The sequence below is a fragment of the Tupaia chinensis genome, unplaced genomic scaffold, assembly GCF_000334495.1.
Source record: "Tupaia chinensis unplaced genomic scaffold, TupChi_1.0 Scaffold000274_1, whole genome shotgun sequence".
In the NCBI taxonomy this organism is placed as follows: Eukaryota; Metazoa; Chordata; class Mammalia; order Scandentia; family Tupaiidae; genus Tupaia; species Tupaia belangeri.
In genome coordinates, this window is record NW_006159756.1 from 4,254,019 (window position 1) to 4,262,338 (window position 8,320).

At 44.6% G+C, this 8,320-nt stretch overlaps 1 long non-coding RNA gene across 2 annotated transcripts in view; it reads right to left on the reverse strand.

The window, feature by feature from the left end:
• Positions 1 to 702: 702 nt before the first annotated feature.
• LOC102468167 (uncharacterized) overlaps positions 703 to 8,320 on the reverse strand; it is a 10,964-nt gene continuing 3,346 nt past the window's right edge. Inside the window, exons 2-3 of one of the 2 annotated variants that reach the window (XR_334753.1) lie at positions 4,892 to 5,097; positions 703 to 970 (exon numbers count right to left, since the gene is read on the reverse strand). This is a non-coding gene — a long non-coding RNA (uncharacterized LOC102468167). The remainder of the gene's footprint in view (positions 971 to 4,891; positions 5,098 to 8,320) is intronic. The other variant, XR_003549594.1, reaches the window with a different exon arrangement.

The window sequence follows — 8,320 nt, forward strand, 5'->3', positions numbered from 1 at the left end:
ACTGTTTGGAAGAAGCACACTCTGGACTTTCCATCTACAAGATGGAGCAGCCGACCTTTCCACAGAGCAGACCACGCTTCGGGCCTGGGGTCTGCAGCAAGAAAGCCTGCTGGGCAAGCACTGTTGGGCGCACAGATACTTGGTTAATGAAGAGGACCTCTCTGCAGCAGCTTTAAGTGCTTAGTACCCACATACTCACAGCTCTGTCCTCCATACAGCTCTTTGCATGAGTTCAACTGTCACCACAGGATGGGATATGGGTGGGAGTGGGGGGGAGGGGGTTACATCTTCAGTGTTTAGAGGGAACAAGGGAGGGAGACAAGCATTTTCATTTAGCAAAAAGCAAAATTGATGATGAAGAAAATGTACTATTGATTCTTTTTTTTCTTCCTGCTGGCACTAGAACTTCAAATGAAGTCATAGAGCAATCGAGACTCCAGCTTTGATTGGTCATGTTTCGGCCTAATCTCATTTTAAGAGTCTACTTTGCATGATTGGTGGCGACAGGCAGAGGTTTCTCTTTAGGCAGAGTAAAGTTATCAATTTTCCAACATGCCATCGTGACAATCAGACGTCGTTCTGGAGAGCTCTGCACTTTTTGTTGGGCGTCTTCCCTGGAACCTACTGAGACCCCAATAAAAAGCTCAGAAACTCAACGAGCAGTGCCACTTGCCCAAAGAGGAGCTTTCCAGGAAATGGGTGTGAGTGATGGTTTATCATGCTGCAGACCACACAGAGTTAGTGGGGACAGGAAAACTTGGCTGCTATGCAAAAAATTGCTGAAATGATCGCGGGGCAGGGAAGGTTGGGCAGAATGGCTAAAGTAATTAAAATGGACCCAATAGTCATGTCTCTTCTGACCATTATAAAAAACTGTGTTTACACAGGCAACTTTTTGAATTTTCTCAGCTCACTATTTCCATTTTGCAGTCAGTGGGGGCTCAACAGTCATGACCATGAGGCCTTCTCCCTGTTAAGTGAGTTAAAAGCAAAAGCAAAGCGTTAATAGCAGCGCTTGGGTTTAGTAAGCACTCAGTAAATGTTATTGATTCCTTAGCATTGTGCATCTTTATCTGGAACTTTTCGGGAGTTCAGTACCTTGAGATGTTCTGAAGAAAGAAATCTAGAGATAGCATGGAGGAGGATATAAACATCAAATGTAGAACAATTTTTTTTTTAAGGTTTTTGTCATAGGGCTTGTGCATGTGCCAGAGAGAGACAGAGAGAGGGAAAGTGAAAAATCATGCTGCAGGGGCGATGGCCACACCGCATTTCCTTCTCCTCTATTCTCTTCCTGGGATTTTGGGCATGCATGCATAAATCACACACCTGGTGTGATTTTTAAGCTACTATGTCCAGAAATCAAACTGCAGTCAGCCATGTGGGAGTCCAGCCCCTTAGCCACCATGCCACCTGCTGGTCCCATGTTGAGCAATTCTTTAGAGGTGGACTACCACCTAGAATGACAAAAGCATTCTTCTATGCTGGGCAAAATTCTTAACCCTGTTTTTTGTTTTTTTTCCTCAATCCATCTTTTTGGAGGTGGGGAAGAGATAAGAAGCAATGTGTGCGTACTTTTCCAGACTTGAGACCAGGGTTAAAGAATGACAGTAGTCAGTTACCTCCAGGAGTCAACCCTCTGACCACTCTTCCTCTTTCTTAGAAATGAGCACAAAGTATGGGCTTCTTTACTCAAAGGGCAAGAGGAATGCCTCACATTAGGACCTTATAAGAAAATCGTTTAGGGGCCAGCAGGTGGCATGAAGCTTAAAGTGGCTGGTTCTGACATGGCTGACTGCACAAGCATCCCAGACTCAACAACTTGAAACCACGCTGGGTGTGTGTGCGTGTGTGCTCCAAATCTCGAGAAGAATAGAGAAAGGACTGCAGCACAGCCATCCACCTAGGGGGTGATTTTCACTCCCCCTCTCCCCTCTTTCTCTTGCAAAAGCATGTACCCTATAGCAAAACTAAAACAATAAATTAATTAATAGATTTTAATTTTTTGTTTTTAAAAAGGAAGAGAATCTTTTGGAACTCAGTGCCTAGGATCTTAAAGAGAAATATAAAAAGGCTTGCCTATTGGCCCTCCATGCTCCCAGCCAGGCTTCCACATATAATACGTCATGCATGTTCCCACCTCTATATCGTTGCTCAATTTTCACCAACCCTTTACCTCCCCCTGACCCTGTATTGTATTCTTCTTTCAAATACCATCTTTTAAGTCCCAGTTCAAGGTCCCCAGTTCCAAGAAGTTTCCTCCAATGAAGTCCAGTCCTTGTTGAATTTTCTCCTTTTAACTACTCTAATATTAATCGTATTTTGCCACATTTACCATACTGGATTCTCCAGTCGATTGTTTCCTCATCCTAGAGAGTTTGACAGCATCACAAGGTAAATCTTGTCTCTGTTCTGTTGGAGTCTGGAATCATCATTTAAAAGCGTCCCTCTGGCAGGCAGGCTCCACTGAGCTTCTACTGCCTTTTATTCAAGTACGAGTACAGTAAGTATTTTAGAGTGTTTTAGTGAGATGCTCATCTTGTTTATTCTACTTGGGAGTACTTGGAGAGAAAACATCATTTATTTTTTCCATATTTATCATGCCTGGGACAAGCACACTCAATACATGTTTGTTGGGTCAAGTACAATTGAATTGAATTGCACTTATCTCATATCCACCACAGGACCTACCTTGGTACTGGGCAAAACCTGGGCACTCACCAAATATTTACTGCTGGGTCTGAACTGACACCCACCACCCTCCCAGCCTTCTCATTTCCCTCAGCTCCTTCTCATTATGCTGATGTTTCATGACCGTGTAATGAAAATATACATGGATTTTTGGTCTCCAATAAGCTTGCTCTCCCTATTTTTTTCCTGACCACAAAACACACAATCCTAAGAGGCCAGCACTCTCCATTTCTGCTTTTATCTATGTAACTTAATTTACCTCTGTGCTCTAGAAAACGACATAACTATTTAGAAAGGAAATACAGACAAGGTCAGAAATCCTATGTTTCTGGGCATTCTCTGCATAACATTTCCTCACATATCAAGAGTCAAGCCTGGTATGTGATACACAGAAATAAACCACTTATACCCCTCCTCGCAGAGTAGGGACAGCCTACTTAATATGTGGCTTAGGACAAGCTATTAAGCTCTCTGGGCCTCACCTCTCTTGTTATGGGGGTAAGTCAGATTGTCTCCAAGTTCAATTCCAAAAAAACCATGTGTTTCCGGTGCCCTATGGAAGACCTTATCGCTTAGTTAATTTGGCTATTTCTACCTCATTTCGCTCTTGCTTGCTTCCTGCTACCCATAATGGTGTGGTTGTAGTGGGGAGACATAGGCTTACTTTCTCAGGTCTCCATACAATTTGAATAGCCATATGACCAATTCTGAACAATGGTGTAATTTTACTCAGGGACTTCTGGGGAGAAAAAAGAAGTTTTGCTTTCCAAGAGAAAATGAACAGATACAGCTTATGATACCCCTTCTTTATTTACTGTCTGGAATGAGGGGTGAGTAGCCATCCTATGATGATGAGGTGATGACCATGAGGGTGAGAAGCCAACATTCCGAAGTAGGGGGATGCCTGACTCCTTGGTGATAGCACACAGCTATGGAGCCATCCCAGTTGGAGAATCACTAACACCTTTATGGGTTTAAACTATTATTAGGCAGGAATTCTGTTCATTGCAGTTGAAAGCACCTCTGACACACCTCTTTCAATTTCTAGTCCAGTGGGTCCTTTGGATAAAACACTTTATTTCTTTGGATCCCCTGCTTGGGTCTAACCCCGAAGTGACCAAATTCACAGAAACACACACATACACACACACACACCATTTGCAGAGTGGTTTACGTTATACAAGTTTCCACATACATTACCACATTTGATCTCTCTACTCTGTGAGATACGTAGTGTAATTCCCCCTTTTTTATATACAAACTCACTTAAAGCAAGGCCCTATAACCTCAATGACTCCAAATACAACATGTTCACACAACTCAGTGACAACTCAGGTCAAAGCTATATATTGCACCTTCAACAAAGGGTCCTCATTCCTTCCCCACTCTGGGACCCAAGCAGAGAGTAAATTGTCAAAATCTTGGATAAAGCTCCAAGACCCATGTAACTCCTGAAGAGGACCATATCAGAGCTGTGCTTCTCCTGTCCCTTGGAGTTCAGACCCTCAGTGGGGAGGAAATGAAACCTGTCCCCCAGCCAGGGCCTGGACAACAATTAATAGGTGGTTATGGAGCTGGATAAATGCAGGTTGACAGCAAGAGTACCTTTCCTATAACACACGCCTTGGCTAACATTAGTTCTACAGCAGAACTCAGGCCTGTGGACATGTTGTTCCTTTTCACTAATAAATAACTGCCTGAAACAATTACACTTCAGGAAACTAGTCTTATTTTTCTCTGTCCTTCTGGAAGGTACCAAAAATTAAAAGCAAAGATGTTTAAATTAAAGGGAGTGCTTGTGGGACGACATTCCTAAATGTGATCTGTCTAATGGGAAAGAGCTTTCAGGGAATGGGCAGTCACAAACCTCCATCCCACAGTTCCAGGGGCAGGTCCACCAGCTGAGTGAGGAGAGAGCACATGGTTTTCTACAGACCCTGGCCCTCTGCACATCTCAGGATCATACTGCCTGATAGACGTGGAGCGCCAGGCGTATGGCACATGTCAATCTAATTTTTTTTTAATCAGTTTAGTACCATGAAACATCATGATACTTTGAAATCAAGCAGTCTCAACTTAGAGTCTAGACTCTGCCACTTATTAACTGATTTGCATACTTTATTTAACCATTCTGAATTATTTATCTATTGTTGAATAACGAAGTACTCCAAAACTTCATAGCTTAAATCAACATACATACATTATCTTTGGTTTCTGTGGGGCAGGAACCCAGATGTATCTCAGCTGAGTCTTCGGTTCAGGTGTCACCAAGGGCTGCAGTCTCCTCTCCAGGCTCCACGGAGCTCACTCACAATGGTTGCTGGCGGCACTCAGTTCCTCCTGTGTCACGGGCTGGAGGCCTCCCTCAGTCTCTCGCTGCATAGGGCTTTTTGTCAGCAGCTTACCCTGTGGTGGTAGGCTTAAGCTGACAAGAAGCTACAGTCTTTTTATAACCTGACCTCGGAAGTAACATCCCAACGTTTTTGCCATACAGTTCATTAGAAACAGGTCACCGGTCCCACCCACGTTCTAGGGAAGGGGATTACACAGAGCACGAGTACCAGGAGGCAGGGGTGACTGGGAGCCATTGTAGCATGATAACTCTATAATATCTACCTCTAGGGCTAGAGGAAAAGCCACATGAGACAGTGTGTAGGTTAATGCCTGGAAGAACGCAGAGTGTGAAGATGACATACAGATAATTGCCCTCCTTTTCTCCACCTGTCATGGTATATGCCCACGAGTTCAGAGGCCTGTGTACATCGAAGGTGCAAAGTCAGTCTCCCCTTCCAATGATGAAACAAAAGGAATGCAAGCAAGTCAGAAGGTCCCAGGTACCAAAATTGGCGCCAAGAGGAGCATTTGGGTTCTCTGGACAGCATCAAAGGCAGGCTTTCCTGAGGCATAAGGTAGGAGGGAGTCTTATTAAGGAGGCCTGGACCTCAGAGCTAGCCTGAGTTATAGTATGGATCTCAATAAGGATCAAGCTATGAACAAGTAGGCTCCTCTACTGTGACCCAGGACCCTTGACTCCTCATCACAGGCCAATCCGCCAAGCTCCCCAAGGCCTCCCGACAGCCCCATGAACATTCCCAGAGAGATTCCATAAATATAATGGTTCTTCTTCCCCCAAGGTCAGTAGACTGTGGAGCCAGCTCCAAGCATTGATCACTTTCCCTTTCCTCCTCTAATTCACACCAGTTCATTAAAGCTTGACCTTCTGAGCTTCGATGGCTACTGTGGATGTCCAGCCAGAGAGACCATTATATTTTCAAGGCTGTTAAACTGTCCAATGATATTTGAGCTTCTTTTTTTATATTTGATAGCAAATCATTAATCACTTTTGTAAACTTCCAAGTAACAACGAGGGAGAAAAAGAGAGAGAATTATATGAAATTATAGTGGAATGAAGCAGTTAAATTTCTCTCTATCAGCTGAGGCGAGGTGAGGTGCAGTGAGATGATGGTCAATTATCTTTTTCCATTCACTGATAAATCGCCGGCACCATTGAGGCTGTCAGCGCCTGACTCATGACAAGCAGAGAGGGGCATCGACATGACAAGAGGACTGGGAGTGCAGACAGCTTTGCAGACGGAGCTGGGGCTTCTGCAATCTGATCTTCCCTCACAGGCCAAGAACAGCAGCGTGGGTCCTGACTGTGTCTTGGGATGTTTCTTTTTCTCCTGACCTCTGCCTCAACTGTACCCTCCCTCACCTCATTCTCAAAAGATAGCAGCAGCCGTTCCCAGCCTCCACATGGTTCTCAACCAACGTGTCCCCAAGGGGCCTCCTATTCTCTCCCAGTCCTTGTCTGACTTCATGCTACCATCATTCACCCATGTTATCAAACTAGAAACCTCATCGTTTTGTCCCCAGCTCCTCCCTTTTCTCACTCCCCTAACAATTAATTTGTCTGAGTCTGGCCTATTGTCTAACACAATTATTTATCATATCTGCTGCCTGCTCACCAGCCTTCCTGCTGTCACCTTGATCCAGATCCTCAGCACTTTTTCTTTCATCAGCTGGAAAAGTTTTTTATCAGATTTTCATAACTTCAGTATTCACACACATTCACTCACATTTGCACATACTTGCACACTCACACTGACTCACACATACACTCTTAGACACCTGTACACACTCATACATAAACACTCAAACACATACAGAAACACACATGTAGACATACAGACACACATGCACTCACGCACAGTCACATGTACATTCACACTCTCACACCCTCTCCACATTCCTGCCAGCTCATTTTGAACTTTTGTGGCTGCATTTCTTTCTTGCCCAGACTTTAGCTGCTCCCTCCTGTTTTAAGATGAGGCTATGATGCCTCACCTGGTGCACCGACTAGAAGATTTCCCATCATCCACCTGACACTCACCTCCAGGGCGAGGCAGAGGAGTAGCAGTTCTCATATGTTCTTTCTCATGTCCTCATGTTTAGCCCTCTACCAGAAGTCCCTTCCTCTTCCAGTTTAACTGGCCAGCCTTCACCTATTCCATAGCACTCAGATCAGAATTCACTTGCTCTGTATCCAGTCACTTCCCTGGGCTCTCATGCAATGATGCCATTTCTGATTTTTAAATATATTCCCTGTCTCCTCCACCCCTGCTACTGTATTGCAGAGTCCTTGAGTAAAGGCCATGGCGTGTTCTCTAGCAGCTATTACATCCCAGGCACAAGGATGCCCTGAATGTCTGTTGAGTCAATGAACTGCCGTGGACCATGGAGAAAGATAAATGGAGGCTAAAAAATTGCTCCCTCACCTACTAGATCAAGAACATTGCATCTCTGAACTTCATCCCTTATCTGCAAAACAAACATGACTACCATAATTTTACAAGAATAGGATGAAGACTGTAAGTCAGACCTAGAAAAGGACGAACTATTGGAAGAGTGAGAAAAGGAGAGGGAGTTGAGATTTCTGGTAATAATTTGGCTAAACAAAGAGAGGAAACAGTATTGCAATAGTTGGGAGGTAGTGAAGTATAAAACCCAATGAATAGTAGGTATTCAACTTCTATCTTAGGGAAGTCTTGCAATTAAAGAATGGGAGGAAAAAATAAGAATAGCTTTTAAATGCCTACCATCTTATTTCTTTTGGTTACTGTCTGTTTTCTTTGAATGACCTGGATAGATGCCAAGGCAGGTGGGTGGGGGAGAAATGCCCCTCTACATGATACTGACATCCCTGAGAGACTAAGACAAACATACTAAGATCTAAACATCCCCCCAGGGGGCTGCTGACTTGCTCCTCTGGCATCACATTGTGCGCACACACAAATACATCTGGACAGGCAGGTCGGTGGTGTGCACTGCTTCATGCCAACCCATGCCAGCAAGGCCCAGGGCACCAGTGGGCTTGGTCTTGTCAGGAGGACAGGGTTGAACACATCCCAACCCTGGAAAGTGGGCTCCAAATGGACAGTGGCTTATCTTGGGCCTCCCGTTTCTGACCCTGACACAGTTGGCCCTGCCCCCAGTTTGGAAGCCTACCTGGGAACGATGTGAGGCAGGAAAAAAAAAAAAAAAGCACCAGCTAGGAAAGCAGAGCCTCAGGTAAGAGAGGTGGATCAAATGGGAGGGGCTAAAAAAACCAGGGGTAGGGGCGCAAGGT